Source organism: Balaenoptera borealis (genome assembly GCF_965194805.1).
Source record: "Balaenoptera borealis genome assembly, chromosome: X".
Taxonomy (NCBI): domain Eukaryota; kingdom Metazoa; phylum Chordata; class Mammalia; order Artiodactyla; family Balaenopteridae; genus Balaenoptera; species Balaenoptera borealis.
The window spans coordinates 20925277-20950321 of record NC_138881.1 but is presented as its reverse complement, the minus strand read 5'-3'; the positions used below and the strand labels follow the sequence as shown (position 1 = coordinate 20950321).

The window sequence follows — 25045 nt, the reverse complement described above, 5'->3', positions numbered from 1 at the left end:
GAAGACCCAACTCAGCCATAAATAAATAAATAAAAATTAAAAAGGAGATTAAAAAAAAAAAAAAAAACTCAGTAAACACTAGCCGTTGTCACTGCTGTGATAGCTTTCTTAGGGAAAGATATCCTATTTGACATAGCTGTCTCTCCTGCTGGAAGTTACTTACTCAGCATCCTGGTTAGTTGATTGCTGAGCCTGGAATGAGAAGACTTGGGTTTAAATCCTGGTTTGGTCCCTTCCCATCTTCTCTGAGCCTCAGTTTCTTTATCCAAAAAATGGGAAGGGTTCAACCTGCCTCACAAGTTTGTTGTGTGGATTAACTGAGACAGTGAGCCCACATGGGCTGAAAGCATTATTTTATACATATTACATACACAATACTAAAACTGAAAGTCAAGTGGAAGAAACCCACAGGCCCATTGCATTGCTTTCCTAGGGCTGCTGTGACGAATACCACAAACTGTGCGGTCTAAAACACAAGGATACAGTCTCTCCCGGTTCTAGAAGTCTGGAATCAAGGTGTTGGCAGGGCCAGGCTCCCTCTGAAGTCTCCAGGGGAGAACTGTTCCTTGCCTCCTCCAACTTCTGGGGGTGGCTGGGAAGCCTCAGCACTCCTTGGCTTGCAGCTGCATCACTCCAACCTCTGCCTCTGTCATCACATGGCCTTCTCCCAGCGTTCTCTGTGTCTCTTCTCCTCTTATAAGGACACCGTTTAAGGGCCCATCTACTCCAACACAACCCCATCTTAACCAATTATACCTGCCACGATCCTATTTCCAAATAAGGTCACATTCTGAGGTACTGGGGGCTAGGACTTCAACATATCTTTTTTGGGGGGAACACAATTCAACTCACAATATTCATCAAATGATGAATGGATAAATAAAATGTGATATAACCATATTATGGAACATTATTCAGCAATAAAAAGGGATGAACTACTGACACATGCTACAACGTGGATGAACCTCAAAACATCCGCTAAGTGAAAGAAGCCGGATGTAAAAAGTCACATATTGTATCATTCCATTTAGACGAAATGTCCAGAATAGGTAAATGTATAGAGATAGAAAGTAGATTAGTGATTGCTTAGAACTGTGGGAGAGGGGACTGGGGAATTACTGCCAATGGGTACGGGGTTCCTTTTCGGGGGGGAGGGGGACAAAAATGTTCTCAAATTGACTGTGGTGAGAGTTGTGCAAAGAAAATGAGCAAATGCAGCCATCAAAAAGAATGAAATAATGCCATTTGCAGCAACATGGATGGACCTAGAGATTATCATACTAAGTGAAGTAAGTCAGACAAGTACCATATGATATCACTTATATGTGGAATATAAAATATGACACAAATCAACATATCTACAAAACAAAAACAGACTCACAGATGCAGGGAACAGACTTGTGGTTGCCAAGGGGGAGGGGGAGGAGGGGGAGGGAAGGGAAGGAATGGGAGTTTGGGATTAGCAGAGGCAAACTGTTATATATAGGATGGATAAACAACAAGGTCCTACTGTATAGCACAGGGAACTATATTCAATATCTGTGACAAACCATAATGGAAAAGAATATGAAAAAGAATGTATATGTATGTATAACTGAGTCACTTTGCTGTACAGAAGGAATTAACACAACCTTGTAAATCAACTATACTTCAATAAAATTTACAAAAAAAAAAAGGAAAATGAGCAAATGAAACTCTGCCATTCTAAATAAGTTTAGGCCTCTAACCTTCAACAAATTACATTTCCAGGGTCCTGAAAGAACCTGTGCATGTCATCCTATAAATGCTGCTAGAAAGCTTAAAGGAATCCTTTGCTGGGAAAGAAGAAAATAAGACTTTCAGGCCCTCCCTCCAGCACCCTCCCTCAAATTCTCCACGGGAGGAGGAGATGTAGCTGACCAAGGGGACCGGGGAGAAGTGGCAGTCACTGTCGTCAAAGTGCATGCTCTTTGCCCAGCATCTGGAAGCCCCTCGTTTGGAATGCAATGACTTCCTCAGTATACAGCCAGGACATCACCCTGTATCTTGGCTTAGCTCAGTTTTGAGCCCCCTGTCATCATTGGCTGGAGTAACCCCACTGTTTTCTCTTCCCTTTCCTTAAGCCTAAACTTGCATTTAAGCGTTCTCTTTGCAGGTCAACTTTGGCAAGCCATTCGAGGCCCTGTTGTAAAACTTTCCATGAAATCATCCCTACAATGTCACAACAGGATACGAAACTTTGGGACATATATTACCACCAGACTGTTATTTAAACTTATATTTTTATTTCCATGTCCCACAGAATCTAAATAGTCCAACTCCAGTTCATCCTGCAAAGAAGAGGGGGCAGAAGCTCGTTTTTACAGAGAGAGAAAAGGCAACTGAGAACTGCTATTTTGATCTTGCATACTGCCACACGCCTGGTCCAGGGCTGGGGCCTGTCTGTGATCCAAAGAGGAATAAGACCCAGAATCTGCTCTCGAGAATCTCTGAATCTTGTTGATGACAGTGTGAGTGGTGAGTGAAGCAGGAAGAACTAGTGCACCTAAGATTTGTGACTTCAACTGCCTCCAAAGCTCCCCCGTGTTCCCTATGTCCCTCTCTGGGTCTTTAATGATTTCGCCACTTTCTCTCTGTACGTTGCTCCAAAGAAAGTTTCTCTAGCTACCTTTTCTTCTTTCTCCATCTTTCAATAATACTTCTTTTTGAGGTGACTCTTTCCTCCCCCCACCTCAGCCCCCAAATCAGCAGGCCATTTCTTCTGTTTCCAGCTGCCCCAGGGTTAAATACAAATGTCTGTTACATTAACAGGAAGAAAATAGAACTGAAAGAAAGTTTGCCTAATTTGTAAAATAAAAATGAGTTTCGATCTCAGTAGCTTATGTGTTATTCTTGTAAGGACAGGGTTTACATCGATCATCTTTTCCATGGCAGTCAAGTGTGGAACGTGGTGAAGTTAGAAATGTAATTGTGTAGACGTAAAAAATTGCATCTCTATAACCATCATTGGGACACTTTTCTCAAGATGCTATTTCGGTGTCCTTCAGAGCAATAATGATATCAATTGAGAATGTAAGAGAAGCAACTTAAATGTTATGGCTCGTTTACTTCTGGGAAGGCTAATGTGCTCCAGAGCAAGACTATTGCTCATGACAGAAGGTACTCGCAGAGAGGCTGGAAACGCTTCAAGACCATTAAAATAAAATGCCAGTCATTCCTGCTGTTCAAATATTCTTCAACTTCTACTTTAAGGCACCAACACATACGAATGTAACTGTGTTATTCTCTCTGATAGCTGGAATCTATCTAAGCCAAATGCTTAGGAATTATGGACTACTGGGGCTACCAGAAGACAAATGAGGTGGATAAAATGTGTCTTTTTTGTGCTGGCACGTTCAACATTTGAGCCCCGTTACCGTTTGTGTTGAAATGTATTCAAAAATGAAAGTGCCTGAAGTGTCTTTCCTCAGCTGAATTGAAGAAGAGGTTGGGGAAATGCATAAACCACCTCGAGATCTCAACTCAGAAATCTGAGAGAGAGAGAAACCGTCACACATCTGTGCTCAGAATTATTTCCCACACTAAAATTTCTCTAGAGTTAATGGTCCATTTGTGAATCAGGAAGTTGTCATCTTGATAAAGCTGTCCTCCCCACCCGACCCTCCCACAGCCCGGTAACTCAAAATTCTCTCCCTGATGAGCAAGTGGACCACAGTTTGAAAAAGGCACGTTGGATCAGAAAAGGGCAATTTTAAAAGCCAGTGCTGTGAAAGGTGATGCTTCCCCATCGCACGAGGAAATTATTTCTGTTCAATGCCTGCCTTAGGAGGGGAACACTTAAGGTTCAGGGACCCCATTGGCACATCATGGCTTTGCCTGGGACACCGTGCCAATTCAAACTGTCACAGAGTACGGGGAGGGAAAAAAAGCCTAAATCAGTTTCTATTCTTTAACAGAAAGCAATACTGTAGTTTAAATTAGCAAGGCGCTGCTGAACCACTATTTAAAATGCGTTTGCACTGACATCCCAAGAAAGGTTTTTTTCTTGTTTAATTGCACTGTCAGTGTGGAACGCTTTCACTTAAAACCATTCTGAGGTAGACCTTTTAATAGAAAGTGACAATTTAAATTGCCATGATAGCAACGTAAATGGTGCTTAAATTCGTTACTAAACCGATGTCGCAGTTGGCTCCAGACCACTTTGTTAAAGCCGAAGAAAAGGTGTTGGGGGAAGGGAGGAAAGTAACTCAATGGTGAATCATTAATTCCTTTTATATTCATTGTAATAACATTAGCTGTGATGAAGTCATCTGGCTCCCAGTAGAGGTAATGTACATTTCTATTGAATTCCACATTATTCCTTTCTAACGTCGCCCTGATTAACGCCTATACCGAGGAATTGCTCCAGTCGCAGGCACTTCCTGCTCTGCAGTTACTCTGTTTTCCTGTCTTCATTGCAATGGTCCAAAGACAGGAGCTGTGGCTTCCATTTGCTCGTTGCAGTCTGGAAGTGTACGTGCTAGATTTATCTACCGCCATTCTTTATTCTGCCTTAAATAAGTCGGATTCTCCTGGTAGCCCGTGGAAACGACTCTCGCTAGCTTTCAAGAAGGACTGTCCCCAGAGCTGAAGGTGCCATGTGAGTTGAGGTCAAGGCTGCTTGAGTGGTGCCATTGGTCAAACTTGATTGGTTTAGGGGCCCAGTGGGTGCGGGCATCATAAAATCTCAGGCAGTACTAGATCTGTGAACCTGGAGAGGCGCTCGGAAGTGGGTTACAGTTGAGTTTGGAGCATTGGGGACAGTGAGAGGGATGGTGACAGGGGTTGGGAGGGATGGACGAGGAACCGAGAAGCCTGTGGGATTGAGGGCCACGCAGAGTCACCTTCACAGTCTCCTGTTCAGTTGTCTCGGTTCTGAAACATACCCCCTTAGAAGTAAATTAATCATTCGGTTTTTCTTTTAAGCACAATAAGTAAACTAGATTATTCTAGAATCACCATTTTAAAATACGCCGTACATTCCTCTTTATCATGTAAAAATTACCTCAAACGATCAACAGTTGTAACTGGGCTCACAGTAGGGAAACATACTTCCCATTTTAAACTTAAAACATATTTAGGACAGGGTTTCTGAATAGTTTCTTGAGGTCATACAATTTAAGGGTTCTGGGAATGATTTTACAGTCTTCAAATTTTCCCTAAATCAGGTATTACAATTTCTGAAATTTCCATCACTCAAAATTGGAAGTGACCATGGTGATCATCTGGGGCATGATATTAGGGTCTTAGTTTTGGTATCTGGGGATGGGTTACAGAGAGACCATGAAAACCATACACAGATTTTTGTGTAGTTGTGTATTACTAAGGAGAGAGAGTTCATTTCTTTCATTAGAATTTCAAAGGAGTTTGCAAACCAAAAAATAGTTAAGAATCATTCATTCCATCTGACTTTACTGAAAACCAGAAAACGGAGGCCCAGAGAGCTGGTTGACTTCCCAAGGTCACACTGATAGCTCTTGGCTAGTCTACAGAATCCCTGTCTCTGATTCCCAGGCCAAAACAGTCTTTTTAATTTTTTTACAAATCTTCTTCCTTTTGCAAAACAATGGATACTGCAATGCTGTGCTTTTCTGAAAGCCAGGCTCCTGGCAAACTCAACCTTCTGGAACACAACTGTCCCGGGCAGAGGCAAAAGAGGCCCCAGAGCCACTGAAATTGTTGTCACGACGTTTCATGCACCATGAGAGGACCTGAGAGATCACCAAAGAGACCGTTCATTTATCCTTTTACTTATTTAACAAAGATATATTGAGCTAAATGCTTATTAATGCTTTTGTAAACAAAATTCTGACAAATTTTGTTATCCGGTTTCACAGAAAATAGCAGAACATGAGCTGGAAGAGGACTGCAGAAGGCAGAGATATGGATCGAGAATTGTGAGATATTTCCTCACAACCTGACAACAAAAGGAAACAACATCCACTGTTGAAGAGCAAAGAGTCCAAGCCGTGAAGCAGATAGCAAGTGAGTTCTTACACTGTCTGTTTGTGAACACAGAGTTGGGCAGAGTATGTTTTAGAAAGCTCTTCATTTAAAGGGTTAAAATGTATGCCATGTGATGAAAACGTACGTCCACACAAAAACTTGTACGTGAGTCCTCATAGCAGCACCATTCAGAATAGCCTGTAGGTGGAAACAGGCCAATGTCCATCAACAGATGAATGTGATCTATCCATACGATGGAATATTATTTGGCCATAAAAAGGAAGGAAGCAATGAGGCATGCCACAATGTCGATGAACCTTCAAAATATTATGCTAAGTAAAAAAAAAAAACAAAAAGCCACAGAGGACTATATATTGTATGATTCCATTTACATGAAATATCCAGAATAGGCCAATCTATTGAGACAGAAATATTAGTTGCTTAGGGCTGAGAAGGATGGTGGTGGGGGGGAGGGTGATAACTAAAGGACACAGGGTTTCTTTTTTGTTTTTTTAATTTATTTTATTTATTTTTGGCTGCGTTGGGTCTTCGTTGCTGCGTGTGGGCTTTCTCTAGTTGCGGCGAGCGGGGACTACTCTTCGTTGCGGTGAGCGGGCTTCTCATCGTGGTGGCTTCTCTTGTTGCGGAGCATGGGCTCTAGGTGCACGGGCTTCAGTAGTTGTGGCATGCGGGCTCAGTAGTTGTGGCTCGCGGGCTCTAGAGCGCAGGCTCAATAGTTGTGGCGCACGGGCTTAGTTGCTCCGCGGCATGTGGGATCTTCCCGGACCAGGGCTCGAACCCGTGTCCCCTGCATTGGCAGGTGGATTCTCAGCCACTGCGCCACCAGGCAAGTCCCTGGGGTTTCTTTTTGAGGTGATTCAAATGTTCTAAAATTGACTGTAGTGATGGTTGCACATATCTGTGAATATACTAAAAAAACACTGAATTGTGTACACTTTGAATGGGTGAATTGTATGCTGTGTGAATTATATCTCAATAAAGCTGTTATTTTTTTAAGTGTATGATATACAAATGCTTAAAGCCTATGCTTTAACCCTGTGGAAAATAGATTTTTCCTTTGGAGCCAAATTTTGAAACTTCACTGGTCTTGAAGAAGAGGTAACAAATGAGGTTAATTCACACCAGGTTCTTAGTGGGTCTGCTTTTGTTATAGTAAGAAAGGCTGCCGCAAAATCTGTGGGAGAGCACAGAATGTCAGAGGAAATAGCAAGGGAGGGAGGAGAGAGAAGAGTTGTGAAAAAAATTTATATATATACTTCTATATTATATATAATATTATGTGTGTGTGTGTGTGTGTGTGTGTGTGTGTGTGTGTGTGTCTCACAATGTCCTATAAGAGGATAAGCCTGAGTTTTGGACTCAGTCATCTAGTTCCCTTAGCCACCTTCAGGAAGATAATTCTCAAAACAGGGAGGCGGAGGCTGAGTCTTGCTGGAGAAAGCTAACTGCCGGTGTCCAGAAAAGGGGGTAATCAGTCTCTTGCATTTAAGGGTCAAAGGAGTGAAACTGCCTGGTGGCGTGGGGCTGGGGGAGTGCAGAAGACGATGGGAAGGTGTTGAGAGAGGGTATGGCCCCTCCATTGTCCTTGGGGACACAGGAGGAGCCCTCTGGCACCATGGCGATCCTCAGGACTGGAAAGAGAGCAAGAGTTTTGAGTTGCACGAAGCACGAACACCTGGGCCAGCCCGGGCCCAGCACGTCTAGGGCATCCGAGCACTGGAGAGGACCCACTTCTGTGGCTGGTGGGATGGGACGCTAAGAACTATGACCTATGGAAGCCTAGGCCCGGAGCCGAGCACACCCGGTTGAGCCAATCACCAAGGGAGCGCAGCACGCTGGCCTCGGGGGGAGGAGCAGCACAGGCCAGCAGCCAAGGAAGACTGGTGTCCCCTGTGACACGAGGTGGCAGTGAGTCCCACCACAGCAAGGCCAGCCCCAGGCAACAGGCAGCTGGGATCTTCCGTTTGGACTGTGTGAGGCCCAGTGTTCTCAGACCGCCCGGAGGGCCGTGGAGGAGCCTGAGAGGTTGACGCTGGACTTCCTGCCCACCTGGCACATGTGGTCCTGAATCTCTCTTAACTGAATTTGGAAAAATAAAAGAGATGGGGCACGCTTATACCCTGAAGTTTGTGGAGAAGTTCATGCTGGTTACAGTGAGAATAGTAAGCCCTAGAAGCTGTACAGAACTTTGAATTTATGATGTTTTTCACAAGCATCATCCCTTATGGCCCTCACAAAAGTCCTGCGAGAAGGTAGGTGGTTGACATTATTCTCCCCATTTATCAGATGAAGAAACTGAGACTTAGTGAATCCAAATGAACTGCCCAGTATCACTTAATTAATAAGGGCTGAAGCTCTGACGTCAGTTATTTTGACCCTTAGTTCAGTGGGCCTCCTATAACACCGTGATGCTTCTTGAAAAAAAAGAATACATAGGCCGCCCAAAACTTCTGAATTTTCCTGGCTCTGGCCTGAAAGGAATGATCATAGTCCAGAGCTATATTCTGAAATAACCTCAGTTTGGCCCCAGCTGCTTTTCTCGCTTTAGTCTAGGACACTGGCTCAAAGAAAACCTCTCTCCACGCAGCCGGCCTCTCCAGCTGCTCCAGACTCAGACTGGCCCAGGCCCACCCAGATCATATGCACCCTGACCCAATCCCACCACCTCTACCTGCCACACCAATCGCTTCTGAACTCACCATGTCACAGAGAAGTGGATGCTACACTTTGTTGGGCTGTCTCCAATATTACTGCTGTCTTGCACTGTTAATTATCTGGGTTGTTGTGTAGATTCTGTCTTTCAAACTAGAGTGGAAGCTCCTTGAGGTCAGGGGCCTCATTTCACTCGCTTTTGATTCTCAGTGGTGTGTAGTGCACAGAAGGGGCTAGTAAACTGCTTTAAATGAATGCTTATTCCTTTTTCTCAAACACATAGTGGGCACTCAGAAAATATTTGTTAATTGCCTAGATGGCAAATTTACTATTCTCTAGTCAACTCCCATGCAAAAAAAAAAAAAAAAATCAAGATCCTCACCATCTCTGCCCACCCTGACCCTCACAGACCTATTTCCTCAGGCAGTGACACACTGATGACACTTCACCCTGTAAAGTCATGGTTAACAGCAGGGGCCCTGGGTCTTCCCTGGTGGCGCAGTGGTTAAGAATCCGCCTGCCAATGCAGGGGACACGGGTTCGAGCCCTGGTCCGGGAAGATCCCACATGCCGCGGAGCAACTAAGCCCGTGCGCCACAGCTACTGAGCCTGCGCTCTAGAGCCCGTGAGCCACAACTACTGAGCCCACGAGCCGCAACTACTGAAGCCCACGCGCCTAGAGCCCGTGCTCCGCAACAAGAGAAGCCACCACAATGAGAAGCCCGCACACCGCAACAAAGAGTAGCCCCCGCTCGCCGCAACTAGAGAAAGCCCACACGCAGCAACGAAGACCCAATGCAGCCAAAAATAAATAAATCAATCAATTAAAAAAAAAAAAAAAAAAAAAGAGCAGGGGCCCGGGGCTGCCTTGGTTCAGTCCTCTATGTCAGTATTGGCTGTGTGACCTCAGGCAAGCTCCTAGCCTCTTGCTTCCTGCCTGTGAATTGGGGCTGATGAGGATGAAACCAGTTCTTATCACTTAGGGTTGTTATGGGGATTAAGTGAGTTAACACGTGCTTAGGACCGTTCCTGGAGCATGGGTGCATGATGGCTAAGTGCAGCCTGTTAAGATTACAAGCTTAGGGTTACCCCTGCCCTGCCCGCACCAGGTATCCAGTCCACTGGCACCGTGGGCGTTCCTCACTCCCCTCAGTTGAAGTTGAATAGATAAAAAGCAGATTCTAAAATCGCCCCCCAAGAGGAGGAAATACGTATTTAGCAACTGTTTTTTCTGCCAACATTCTCCTCCATCTTCAGGATGGGCCTTTAGAGTCACAACAGGTCATGTCATGCTTCACCCAACGGCAGCAAATCCTCTCAGCCCAGCAACGGAATTGGGAATTTTCTCATGCCCCCAAATTCTCAAAAGTTTTGTAGGCTTGGGTGGGGGTCAGTTCAGGGGACCACTTCACTATCAGCCATTCGCTCATCCAATCAATCCATCATTTATACACTGATTTATTCACTTATTCATTCGTTTGTTTAACAAATACTTATTTAGCACCAGCTATGTGGTAGGCATATCCCCAAATGGATACATTTCCTAATAGTTTACATCCTAATCATTTACAGACAATAGACGAATGAAATGTGTAGTAGTTTTAGATAGTGATACATGCTAAGAATAAAAAATAAAGCAGGGAAGGGGGGATGAAATGTTAGGGGATGGATATTAAAATTCTAGATAAGCTGGCCAAGGAACCAAAATCTGTATTAGTCGAGGTTCTTCAGAGAAAGAACCGACAGGATGGAGAGAGAAAGAACGAGAGAGAAAGGGAGTGTAAGGAGTTTGACTCACATGATTATGGGGGCTGGCAAGTCTGAAATGTGCAGGGCAGGCCACCAGGCTGGAGACGCAGGGAAGAGTTGATGTTGCAGTCTTGAGTCAGATTTCTTCCCGGGAAACTCAGTCTTTTTCACTTAAGGCCTTAATTGATTAAATGAGGCCCACCTTGTTGCAGGAGGTCATGGCGAGAACGTGACCACCGGCTGAGCCACAGAGCTGGGCCTGGGCAGTCAGAGGCTCCTCACCCCCTTCCTTGTCCTTGGAGTGTGCCTTCTGCCCACTGTTCTCATACTAGGAGCTGCTTTCAAGGCTGCAGCCTCTATGTCGACTTTTAAGATTCTGGTAGACAGGTGCAGAGAGCTGCTCATCTGGTGGCACCCAAGACAAGCCTCGTGGATAAGTTCCCTTGCTCATTAAACCTGTCACCTACTAATCTGGAGGGGCTGCCCCTTTCTTCAGTGTACAGGGGCCAGTTTGTAAACCAACACACCCACATTATGGGGGGTAATCTGCTTTGTTCAAAGTCTACTGAGAAGGGGGTTTGGGGGAAATTTTTTCAGAATGTGTGAGAGAGAGAGAGAGAGAGAGAGAGAGAGAGACATGCAAATAAATATCCAGGAAAGAGAAATCCAGGTAGAGTGAGAAGTAAGTTCAAAGGCCTTGAAGTGAAGTATGGCAGGCACGCTGCTGGAGTGAACAAGGGGAGGAGTAATGGAGAAGAGATCAGAATTCCAGGGGGCAGACCATGTGGGGCCCTAGTAGGTCTTCCTGAGGACTTGGGTGTTATTCTGAATAACATGCAGGGGAGGGTTTCAACAAAGGAACGACCTGATCTGACTTGGGTTTTCACGAGATTACTGGCCGCTGTGTTGAGAATGCAGGTGGGCAAGGACGGAAGCTAGGAGGCCAGTTGGGAGGCTATTTCAATAATCCAGGTGACAGGGCTTCCCTGGTGGCACAGTGGTTGAGAATCTGCCTGCTAATGCAGGGGACACGGGTTTGAGCCCTGGTCTGGGAAGATCCCACATGCCGCGGAGCAGCTGGGCCCGTGAGCCACAATTACTGAGCCTGCGCGTCTGGAGCCTGTGCTCCGCAACAAGAGAGGCCGCGATAGTGAGAGGCCCGCGCACAGCGATGAAGAGTGGCCCCCACTTGCCACAACTAGAGAAAGCCCTCGCACAGAAACGAAGACCCAACGCAGCCATAAATAAAAAATAAATAAATAAATAAATAAATAAAAATTTAAAAAAAAAAGGAAAGCATTAAAAAAAAAAAATCCAGATGAGAGATGCTGGGGGCTGGGGTCAGCATGGCAGCAGCTAGGGTCAGGGACAAAGGTCAAGGAGAAGCAGCTGAATTCTGGATATAGTTTGAAGACGGAGCCAAGAAGATTTGCTGACAGACTGGATATGGGTTGTGAGAAAAAGAAAGGAATCAAGGATGACACTGAGGTTTTGGGCTATGAACTAGTAGAGCTGCCTGTGAGGTGGTGAAGTTTGCAGGAGTAGCTTGGAGTAGGGTCAGTGTATATCAAAGACTCTATTTGGGACAGATAATGGGGGTGCCTAACACATATTGAAGTGGAGATATCATGTGGGCAGTTGGATATACAGATCTGGAGTTTGGGAGTGAGGTCCAGGCTGGAGCTAGAAATTGGAGAGTTATCAGCATATAGATGGTATTTAAGGCCCTGAGACATTAAATGAGATCACTCAGAAAGTGAGAGTGGATACAAAAGAGGTCCAAGGATTGAACTGCTAGGCACTTCAGCACTTGGAAGTTGGGAAGATAAAGAGAAACCAGCAAACAGAATGAGAAAGAGTGATCGAAAAGACAAGACAATAAATGTCCATCAACAGATGAATGGATAAAGATATGGAACATATATACAATGGAATACTACTCAGCCATACAAAAGAATGAAATAATGCCATTTGCAGCAACATGGATGGACCTAGAGATTGTCATACTAAGTGAAGTTAAGTCAGACAGAGAAAGACAAATACCATATGATATCATTTATATGTGGAATCTAAAATATGACACAAATGAACTTATTTACAAAACAGAAATAGACTCACAAACATAGAAAACAAACTTATGGTTACCAAAGAGGGGGAGGGATAAATTAGGAGTTTGGGATTAGCAGGTACACTCTACTATGTATAAAATAGATAAACAACAAGGACCTACGATATAGCACAGGAGACTATATTCAATACCTTGTAATAAGCTATAATAAAAAAGAATCTGAAAAAGAATATATATATGTTATATATATAACACCGAATCACTGTGCTGTACACCAGAAACTAACATAACATTGTAAATCAACTATACTTCAATAAAAAGTTGTTTGAAAAAAAAAAAAAAGACAAAGGGGTGAGTGGGGTATTGTGGGAGCCAAGGAAGAAAGTGTTTCGAGAAAGTGAGCACCTTGTCAAGTGCTGCTGCTGAGGACTGAGAAGTGACCGCTGGACTCAGCCGAGTGGGGGTCATTTGTGACTAGGGCAGTTTTGGTAGAGAGATGGGGACAAAACCTGACTGGGTGGGCTCATGGGAGAAAAGTAGCAGAGAAATTGGAGACAGTGAACAGAAGCAACTCTATTATTTAATACAGAAGAAATAACAGTACATGTGTATGCTGGTGAGACCGGTCCAGTAAATAGGGGTAAATTGGTGATGCAGTAGAGAGAGGAGGACAGCAGCCATGACCTTGAGAAGGAAAGGAATCTAGCGCACAGGTGGGGGGACTGCTGTTGGCCGGGAGCATCAACAAGTCATCTATCTTACCGAAGAGGAAGCAGAGTAAATGGGGCCAGATGCAGGGGGCTGGGTAGCTATGGTGCTGGGAACTCGTGGAAGTTCTCATTCTTTCCATGTTCTTAGTGAAGTAGGAAGCAAGGTCAAGCTCAACTGAGAGAGTGAAACTAGGGGGAGGAGAGGTTGAAAGTTTGAGGAGTTCTTCAAAAATACAGTGCTGAATTTTGCTTATGAGTTGGGGGACAAGTTCTTTATTCGGTAGTTAGAGCACAAGACACACAAAGCCTGCAATGAGCTAACCCAAAGCTTAGGTTCTTGGTAAGATTAGTGTTCACAGAAGTCGGGGAAGAGGAGGGTGCAAAAGATCCCGAGATGCCTGCTGCAGGACAAGGCGGTACCCCATCCTGTTCACCGGGTAGCAACTGAGGCTACCAGGAATTTGCTGCGTTGGCCGGTGTTGGACCCCAGTGTGAGGTCTGTCGGTGCCTCCAGAAAGCAAGAGACGAAGAGCCCTCCCTCCACCTTGCCCATTTGCTCCCTTCAAATGGAAGATGGGATGTAGAGGGTCAAGCAGAGCCCCCCCACCTCTGAGTGGCCGCCCTACTCCTCTGTTGACATGGGGTGACCATGGCAGTGAGGTGAGCCAGCGGACTGCTATGAGGAAAGAGGGAAGAAGCCCGTTCTAACTGTTCTACACTCCAAAGAGCTCCACGTGAAGGCAGCGTTTCCCACCCATGGTCCCCGGACCAGCAGCATCAGTTTCACCGGGGAAATTGTTAGAAATCAAATTCTTAGGCCACGTCTGAGACCTACTACATCAGAGCCTCTGAGGGAAGGGCCCAGTAAGCTGTGTTTTAACCAGGTCATTCTCATGCCAACGGAAGTTTGAGAAACGCTGCTTAAAGGCAGCCTGGAAAAGTTTCTATCTGCTCTTATCCAGTAGTGCCACCTATTGGGCAAGCTCTTCAGATGCTGAGAGATTAATACAAACACTGGGGAATTTCCTTTTATTTTTCTGTACTTAACTTTACAAACCCAAAACAAAAGGCAACCTTCTTATGACCCTTCACATTATGCAAACACTGATTTTACATGGCTGTAATGAATATATCGAGACGCTTATATTTTGGTTTTTCCATAAAACATTTTGTACCCACTTTCTACGTATTAGTCCAATAGAACATAAAGTCATTATTTTTATTGTAAAATTCCATAACAAAATTACATAGTCACAGTGACTACATTTTTCAAAGTAAACTGGACACAGGGTCTGACCGCGTATAAACAAGCAGATGGAGACAACGTGGCCTGATATTTGGAATTAATACCATCCCAGGAAATCATAGAAGTTTGTTATCATATCACAAATTAATCCATTGTTCCATGGTTTTAGATGTTTGAGCTATTTCCAGTTTTCAGTAGTTATAAATAATAAAGCCGTAAGTACCTTTGTACAATAAACTGGGGTTTTTTAAGTTATTTCTTTGGGATTAAAAGAAATCTCTAAAGTAAAATTTCCAGCCCAAATGTCTGATAATATCACAGCATTATTTAAAGTTAACAAAAAAACTAGAAATAGTCCAAATGTGTTAACAAAAGAATTGGTAAGTTATGGTAGAGTCATCACGTGCTATTCTACAGCCATCATCAATCATATTTACAACAAGCTTAAAACAACAAATTATCAGGGAATTTTGTCAAGGTTGTGGCTTCCCAGCATCTTTGGAACACCTTTCCTGTGTTGGTCCTGCCTCCATTGTAGAAGCCAGAAAACTTGCTTTGTCAGCTTCTCTTGCAGACAGATTTACACGTGACCTAGGGTTCTTCCATCAGGCATACCAAAGTAAGACTTTGATTCAAAAGTGAGCAACGTGAAGAAGCAGGAAACATATGGGATCCACTTTCTGGTGAGGGTGGCACTGGCTTCCAGCATTCAGAGGTCCTGGTATCTGGTCCTCGGCATCACGGATGCAAACTCTGGGTCCATGTCCAGGGGTCTTCACCTGGTGGTGTGGGTTGACCATTACTGCTGGCTGAATAGCCTTTAAGCCGATCTTTCTGGCCCTCTCAGAGATCTGTGAACTATCTAACTTTCTTTAATAAATTCCCCTTCTGCTTGTGTGCTTGTTCCAGTACTTTTGCAGTAGAACAAAACATCTTAAAACTTAGTGGATTACGTGGCTTAAAGTAGGGTTTCTCAACCAAAGCACAGTTGACATTTGGGCCAGGTAATTCTTTGGGAGGGGGCCTGTCCTGTGTCCTGTAGGATGTTTAGCAGCATCTGGTCTCTACCCACTAGATGCCAGGAACAGCCCCTGCCCCTAGTTGTGACAACCAAAAATAATGTCTCCAGACATTGCCAAAATGTCCCTTAGGGGCAAAACCTCCCCCAGTTGAGAACAACAATCAAATATTGGAGAATATCTTGACTGGGAGGTTCTGGCTTGGGGTGTCTCATGCGGTTGCAGCCAAATGGTGGTTAGAGCCGGGGGCTGGCTGGGGATCTTTCTCATGTAGTCTCAGGACCTCTCCACATGGTCTCTTTGTATGGACTAGTTTGGGCTTCTTCACAACATGGTGACCTCAGGTTAGTTGAACTGCTTATGTGGAAGCTCAGGGCTCCAAGAGGGTGTCCCAAAAGAACCGGGCACAGGCATACCTAGAGATACTGGGGGTTCCGTTCCAGACCACCACAATAAAGCAAAGATCACAATAAAGCTAGTCACACAAATTTTTTGATTTCCCAGGGCATATAAAAGTTATGTTTACACTATAGTGTAGTCTATTAAGTGTGCAATAGCATTATGTCTAAAAAAACAATGTGCATACCTTAATTTAAAAATACTTTAGGGCTTCCCTGATAGCGCAGTGGTTAAGAATCCGCCTGCCAATGCAGGGGACACGGGTTTGAGCCCTGGTCCAGGAAGATCCCACATGCCGCGGAGCAACTAAGCCCATGTGCCACAACTACTGAGCCTGCGCTCTAGAGCCCGCGAGCCACAACTACTGAAGCCCGTGTGCCTAGAGCCCATGCTCCACAACAAGAGAAGCCACCACAATGAGAAGCCTGCACACCGCAACGAAGAGTAGCCCCCGCTCGCCGCAACTAGAGAAAGCCTGTGCACAGCAATGAAGACCCAATGCAGCCAATAAATTAAGTAATTAATTTAAAAAAATACTTTATTGATAAAAAATGCTAACCATCATCTGACCATGCGGAGTTGCCACAAACCTTCAATTTGTTAAAAAAAAAAAAAATTTCCAAAGCACAGTAAAACAAAGTGCAATAAAAAGAGGTACACCTGTAATGCCTTTTATGAACTACCCTTAGAAGTTACATGTTACCACTTCCACCATAGTCACAGGATTCAAGAGGAGTACATGGACTCCGCCTCTGATGGGAAGTGTCACGGTGCCATTGTAAGATCACGTGGGATGGGAGTTGTTGTGGAAACTTTGGAAAATCTGATCTGCCACAGTGCTCAACATCATTACTCACCAGAGAAATGCACATTAGAAGCACAGTGAGACACCTCAGCACACCCACCAGGATGGCTAAAAAGAAAAAGACTCACAATGCCAGGTACTGGGAAGGTTGTGGGGGAACTGGAACTCTCATACGTTGCTGATGGGCATGTAAACTGGCACAACCAACTCTGAAAAAAATTGCTTGCATTGACTAAAGCTAAACGTATGCCCAGTCTATGACCCAACAGTCTCTTTCCTGGGTTTGTAACCCAAAGGAAATAAATGCATATGTTCACCAAAGACACAAACGAGAATGTTCATAGAAGCTTAATTCAGCAGAATTAGAAACGGGAAAAAAACCAAATGTCTAGCAATAGGAGGATGGATATATAAATTGTGATCTTTTCATTCAATAGAATGTTACAGTGCAATATAAAAGGACTAACAACTTATGTATACAACAACATATGAATATGAATTTCATAGGCATTATGCTCAGCAAAGGAGGTCAGACGTGTACACATGGTGTAATTCCATTTCTGTAATATTCAAAAACAGGAAAAACTAATCAGTGGTAATGGAAACAGAGGAAATGGCTACCTCTGGTGGGAGGATGGTATGAATACTGACTGAGAAGAGACACAAAGAACTTCTGGAAGGCTGGGGATAATCTATATTTTGATCTGGGTGGTGATTACACAAGTGTATACCTATGTAAAAATTAATCGAGGTATAGAGTGTATTAGTGCCCTTTAATAATTTATTTCATCTCCCAACAAAAAGTAGAAATAAAAGCCCTTTTCTGTTTAAAGTAGCTATTGGATTCTGTCAGTTACAACTAAGACCCTCTTCACCTAAGAAGGATGGTGGCCCTCACCACTGGAAGGCCAGGGTCGCACTACCGCCACCATGCTCCTGCGTGGCCAGCCCCTCTGCAAATTAGGCCCACTGGAAAACCATCTCCACTCAGGATGCACCCAGGAGGATTTTCCTACAGGACAGAAGTCCACAACCAAGCATGGTAACCCTAAAATATTAAAAGCTGATGCACCAAAAAAATGTAGCTGTTATACCAGCGAAGAGCTGCCTGCACACAGCTGAAGGTTAAATTAGGAAGCTGAAAGGTTACACTGAGAAATTTTCCCAGAACACAGCACAAAGAGATAAAGGGATGAAAAGAATGAAGAGGATTGCAAAGACAGATGGAAGAAAGATTCAGTAGTTAACAAGAGTTCTCTAAAAGTTACTTCCAAAAGGAGATAATCGAAGCAACATCCAAAAGATAAGTCAAGAAATTCCCAGGATTGAACCCAAACACAAGTCAATTGAGACAGACCTCTGAGTGCTAATCAGTAATAATGATAAAAAGCACATCTAGACACTGTAGCAAATTTTCAGAACTAGAAGGATGAAGAGTTCCCTAAAAGCTACCAGAACAAAAAGATCTGAAAAAAATGACAATGCGGTTGATGTGAGATTTCCTGTCAGCAAAACAGATGCAAAAATATTGTTGATTGGGCTTCCTGGTGGCGCAGTGGTTGAGAATCTGCCTGCCAATGCAGGGGACACGGGTTCGAGCCCTGGTCTGGGAAGATCCCACATGCCGCGGAGCAACTGGGCCCGTGAGCCACAACTACTGAGCCTGCGCGTCTGGAGCCTGTGCTCCGCAACAAGAGAGGCCGCGACCGTGAGAGGCCCGTGCACTGCGATGAAGAGTGGCCCCCGCTCGCCGCAACTAGAGAAAGCCCTCGCACAGAAACGAAGACCCAACACAGCCAAAAATAAATAAAAAAAAAAAAAAAAAAAATATTGTTAATCGCTAAAGTCAAGTGATAAATACATGGGAGTTGACTACATTATTCCCTCTACTTTTCTGTAAAATTATTTTTTATGATAAAAATGTTTCTTCTCTGTTTTTCTTTTCTTTATGGATGCAAGAAGACAATAGAGTAATACCGGCAAAGTGCCAAGGGAAAATATCTTTGAACCTTGAATTCTATATCCATTCATTTTGTCAAAGAATGAAGGCAAAATAAAGACCATTTTCAGATTACAAGGACTCAAAAATGCTATCATACCAGAAGCTCCAAGAGAACTTCACCAAGGAGAAAAATGAAACTAAAAGAAGTGATGGGGGAATTCCCAGGTGGTCCAGTGGTTAGGACTCTGTGCTTTCACTGCCGAGGGCCCAGGTTCAATCCCTGGTCAGGGAACTAAGATCCCGCAAGCCACATGGTGCCGCCAAAAAAAAAAAAAAAAAATGATGGGATACAAGAAGCAATGGAGAGCAAAGAAATCAGTAAAATATGTGCTCAATTTAAGCTATTATTGCTTATAAAAATTATGTCCCTTAACAGCAAACTGTAACGAAAATTCAAGATATATCAACATGGAATTGGCGGGACAGGAAGAAAGAGGTGAAATTTAGGGAAATAAAAGCTTCTAAGGGTCTCATTTTGTCCAGGTTGGTTATACAGAAACTAACTGACCTTTAGAGGAGCGCTCCTCGAACTTGAATGTGTATACGACTCATCCGGGCATTTTGTTAAAGAGCCATTTCTGATTCAGCAGGTCTCAGGTGGGCCTGGGATTCTGCACTTAAAATACACTCCACAGAAAAGAGAAGCCTCTACACTGTTGGTGGGAATGTAAGTTGGTACAGCCACTGTGGAAAACAGTGTGGAGTTTCCTCAGAAAACTAAAAATAGAACTACAATATCATCCAGCAATCCCACTCCTGCACATATATCCAGACAAAACTCTAATTCAAAAAGATACATGCACCCCCCTATGTTCACATAATCACTATTCGCAACAGCCAAGACATGGAAACAACCTAAATGTCCACTGACAGATGAATGGATAAAGAAGATGTGGTACACATATACAATGGAATATTACTCAGCCATAAAAAAGAAATAATGCCATTTGCAGCAACATGGATGGACCTAGAGATTATCATACTAAGTGAAGTCAGACAGAGAAAGACAAATATCATATGATATCACTTATATGTGGAATCTAAAATATGATACAAATGAACCTACCTATGAAACAGAATCACTGACATAGAGAATAGACCGGTGGTGGCCAAGGGGGAGGTGGGTGGGAGAGGGATGGTTTGGGGATTTGGGATTAGCAGATGCAAACTGGTATATATAGAATGGATAAACAACAAGGTCCTCCTGTATAGCAGAGAACTATATTCAATATCCTGTGATAAACTATAATGGAAAAGAATATGAAAAATAATGTATATATATGTATAACTGAATCACTTTGCTGTACAGCAGTAATTAATACAAAATTGTAACTGAACTACACTTCAATTTAAAAAAAACAGAAAAATAAAATAAAATACACTCCACAGACTCTAAAAAATACAACAAACTAGTGAATATAACATAAAAGAAGCAGACTCACAGATACAGAGAACAAACCAGTGGTTACCAGTGGGGCAGGGGGGAGGGGCAAGATGGGGTGGGGGTGTGAGAGGTACAAACTATTGGGTGTAAAATGGGCTAAAGGATGTATTGTACAACACGGGGAATATAGCCAATATTCTGGAATAACTAAATGGAAAGTAACATTTAAAATTGTAGGAAAATAAAATAAAATCGTGAAAATAAATTAAATTAAAAAACACACTCCACAGAAGGCACTTTGAGCAGCAACGCTTTTTAAACTACATTGTGGTTAAAAACTGTGTTGACTCAGGGTGAATGTATGCTAAACTTCCCTCACTCGGTTTCAAAAATGTAAAAATGATAGATACAGTGTTTCAAAAAACACTCAGGGACATGATTTTTTAAATCGTGGACCGGAAGGGAAGTGGAAACCCACAGCAGTCAGGACAAGTTTAACATGTGGGCCCATAGAGTCCAGGAAGAACCTGACCCAGATAGTAAATTCTGGAATTTTTTTTTTTGCTTTATTTTGTTCTATTGTTTAATTTTCATTTTTCAGTTTTATTGAGAAATAACTAACATACAGCACTGTATAAGTTTAAGGTGTACAGCATAATGGCTTGACCTACATAATTGTGAAATGATTACAATAAGTTAACATCCATCAGCTCATATAGATACAAAAAAAGAAGAAAAACGTGTTTTTCCTTGTCATGAGAACTTTTAGGACCTACTCTCTTGTCAACATTCAAATATACCACACAGCAGTGTTAACTACGGTCATGATGTTGTACATTACCTCCCTGGTACTTATTTATCTTATAACTGTAAGTTGGTACCTTTTGACCACAAGTCTGGAATTTCAAATCCAACCAAGGAGTAAGGAACACCCACACCCCCCATTCCCAGTGGGGACACCGCTCACGGTCCCCCAGCTACAGCTGAAGGTGAACAAGTCGCACCTATCCACTGGAAACAAACTGCCCCCGACAGAGCAAGAAAGCGGAGAGACCGAGCAGTCAGCCACCAGGTATGCATTTTGTGTGAGCTCCTGCTTCGGAAGCGTGATGTGCCCACAGAGCAAAAGCCCTGAGCCACTGACTTTCGTCCTCAAGATGTTGGGCTGAAGCCCATCGTAAAACCACTTTCCAGGGGCAGTGAATGGGAGAGAAAAAAAGCCTCCATGACGATGAGTGTTCAAAAAAAAACTACAAAGGCCACAATGAAACCCAACACCGCAAAAGGAAGCCAACGTCTAAGAGGAGTCATATAAAAGAAAGTCGAAATAATAGAACAATTTGGAAAGGATTTAAAAATAAGTGTATTTAAAATCAACAAACAAAAGCATGTGCTACGAATCAAGACCAGATGGAATTCTGGATAAAAAACAACACACAGGCAGTGCGCTGGGCAGTCCCGCGGCTCCGTCTCCTGCTACGGCGGTGTGTGGACGGAACAGACCCAGGGGCGCCCCTCGCTCCCGCCTCCGACCCCCTCCAACCTGTGTTCCACTCGCAACCTTCGGAACCAGCCGCTCAGCTGTCCTCGGCCACCGGGACCGCCAGCACCATATTTTGAGCTTAACGCCGTATTACCGATCCACCACGAGCTCCCAGATTCGTCAGAATGATTCCGCCGAGGTGGAGGCCGCCGTCAACCGCCTGGTCAACATGCACCTGCGGGCCTCGCGCACCTACCTCTCTCTGGGCTCCTATTTCCACCGCCACGACGCGGCTCCGGAGGGCCTGGGCCACTTTCTCCGCGAAGTGCCCGAGGGGAAGCGTGAGGGCGCCCAGCGCCTCTTGAAAATGCAGAAACAGCGCGGCGGCCGCGCCCTCTTCCAGGACGTGCAGAAGCGTCTCAGGATGAGCGGGGTGAAACCCAGGACGCTGTGGAAGCCGCCATTATCATGGAGCAGAACCTGAACCAGGCCCCTGTGGACCTGCACGGCCTGGGCTCTGCCCGCGCAGACCCCCGCCTCTGTGACTTCCCGGAGAGCCGCCGCCGCCTAGATGAGCAGGTGAAACTCATCCAGAAGATGCGCGCTCACCTGACCAACCTCCGCAGGCCGGCTGGTCCCCAGGCGGGGCTGGGCGAGTCCCTCGTCGAAAGGCTCACCCTCCAGCACGACTAGGAGCCTCCGGAGCCCAGCGGCCTTTGAGGAGCCCCTCTGGCGTCAGGGCTCCTGCCTGAAGCCCCTCTCTGCAGCCGCTAGGCAGCTTTTTTAAAATAATAAAATTTATTTATTTATTTATTTATTTATTTATTTTTGGCTGCATTGGGTCTTCATCGCTGCACGCGGCCTTTCTCTAGTTGCAGCGAGCGGGGTTACTCTTCGTTGCGGTGGCTTCTCTTGTTGCGAAGCAGAGGCTCTAGGCGTGCAGGCTTCAGTAGTGGCGGCACGTAGGCTCAGTAGTTGTGGCACGTGGGCTCTAGAGCGCAGGCTCAGTAGTTGTGGTGCACGGGCTTAGTTGCTCCGCGGCATGTAGGATCTTCCCAGACTAAGGATCAAACCCGTGTCCCCTGCATTGGCAGGCGGATTCTTAACCACTGTGCCACCAGGGAAGCCCCACTAGGCAGCTTTTAACCACCCTGGAGCCCTCTCCCAAGCCTTGGACCAAATGGAAACAACAAAGTTTTTTGCAGCAAAAATAAATAAATAAATACATATTAAAAAATAAAAACAATACACAAATAATTTTTAGATGTGTGCATATTTTTTATGTGTGTGCATATTAGTCAAGGTCCAGTCAGGAAAAGAAAAATCCCTCAACAGAGGGAACTTTATACAAGGAATTTATGACACAGGTGATGGTGGAACGGAGAAGCCAAGGAGGGATGGTGAGGCATCCCAGAGATTAAAAACAGCAGGAAGCTGCTACCGCCCGTATGATTGAAGGGACAACAGAAAGAGGTTGTATTGGCAGAACCCAGCATTTAGAGCCCGCTGATGGGAACTAGAAGCACAGCAGGTGCTGCGGCCCTGAAAAGTGCGGCTGTCTGGCGGGAGATGGAGGCAAAGAGGAGACACAGTCACTTCCAGAGACGTTACCCAAAGCCGAGACAGAGGGAGAGAAATACGCAAACTTACATAGAAGGGATCATGGGATATGAAGGTCCTTGCAATACAGAGGGAACAGAGCATCACAGGATGGGGAATCAATCTGAGAACAAACTGACGAATGCCCAACATGCTGAGATAAACAAAATAATGGGTGGAAAAAGTGAATTTGTGAATTAGAGGACAGCTGAGGGAATCACTCATCAGAGGCTGCACGGTGATAAAAAGATTTAAAATATGAGGACGTAATTAAGAGCTAAGAGAGTAGGTTGAGAGGCACCAGGACTTATTTAATGAAAGTTCCAGAGAGTAAAACTAGAAAAAATCAGGAAGGGGCAATATTTAAGGAGATAATGTCTGAGAATTTTAGAGAACTGAAGAAAGACAGAGTCCCTAGATTGAAAAAGTTATTTCTAGGAAAGATGGGCTGTATTATTTGTACCAATCAACTAAAAATATGGATAACTAACAACTGAACACATGAATAGATTTTTTAAAATATGGATAACTAACAAACAACTAAACACATGAATAGATTTTTTTAAACCTTAAGAGCATTTAAAAGCTAATGAAAAAGCAAGGAAATACCAGGCCAAAAACCAAGAGAAAGCAGGAGTCTATAGAAAGAAACAGAGTTTCAAAGCCCAGAATCGCTTTTATCCCAAGGGATTTGCTAATAAGGAACACTTGTGCTTCAGTTTTAGCAGCTTAATGGGGAAATTTGGACGCAAAACAACCCAAGGTAGAGAAAGTAATAGGAGGCCTTTCCTATGTTAAGCTGGGACCCCACTGGCTTGGTGATATTTAGAGCAGGAAAAAAATTCCTTCCCTGCGAAGTTGTGACCATGAACTTACAGCTTAGGTTCACATTGCCTGAGTAGTTCTGGGAAATTAGAGCTGTGTACCTGATTTAAAGTGGTTCCAGATTGGGACTACCCCATGAAGAAAAAGCAAATGGAGAACTTTTTTTTGGAGATAAGCAGCTTCATTCTAGGCTTCAGTGAATCTTCAAAATAAAATTTCAAGTACAGTAATCAGTATAAAGTAAAACTAACCAAACACATAAGAGAACAAGTCACCATGAGTGGGAACCAGTTGAAACAACAGACTGCAGAATCAGACTTACCAAAACTTCAGAGATTAATTGAAAAAAAATGCTTACATTATTTAAAGAAATAAAATACATTATTGAAAATATCTGCAAAAAAAACAAGAAAACAAAAAACGGGCGCATGAAAAATACAAGATGAGTCTGGAGCATCTTGAAGTGCCAGAAAGTAAGGAAGTGCTCAAAAAAAAAAAAAAAAAAAAGTGATGGGAGTATGTCAGTGGAATACAGGAGAAAACCTGAATGAGCTACCAACTGTCAAAGCTGGAACAATTTGGGCAAGAGAAACAAAACAAATCATGTAATACTGAACTACAACCTAAAGTTATATTTATAAAATAAATATACATGAGTCCATACTGATATAAACAACTGAAAAAAAAGTTGATGGGGGAGAATAGACAAATCTCCTATACTGAAGAATTACAAATAATTTATGTAGATACTCCCCCTCAAGGAGGTGATGCTTAACTCCTCACCCCTTAAGTGTGGGCTGTGCTTAGTCTTGCTTCTAAAGAGTACTGTATCAAAAGGGGGGAAAGTAACTTTACAGTGGAGAAACCTAGCAAGCACTACGTCAACCAGGTGATCAAGGTCAACATTGCCAGTGAAATTGCAGAAAGATATATTTCCTACAAAGGAGAAACAGACTGACAGTGGACTTTCCAACAAAAATAGCAGAGGCCTAAAGAAAATAGGAAGTTAATTTCTGTGAGCTGAAAGAGAATAACAGCCAACCTGACAAGCTATACTCAGTGAAAGTATCCTTCAAGAATAAATATGAAATGTATTTACAATAGCCAAGACATGGAAGC

General features: G+C 43.8%; 1 pseudogene across 1 annotated transcript in view; it reads left to right on the top strand.

Moving 5' to 3' along the window:
* The window catches only part of LOC309619920 (ferritin light chain pseudogene), a 178803-nt pseudogene extending 156337 nt beyond the window's left edge, over positions 1–22466 (top strand). Inside the window, exon 3 of the transcript XR_014249870.1 lies at positions 19623–22466. The product of XR_014249870.1 is annotated as a ferritin light chain pseudogene (transcript). The remainder of the gene's footprint in view (positions 1–19622) is intronic.
* The last annotated feature ends 2579 nt before the right edge of the window (positions 22467–25045 follow it).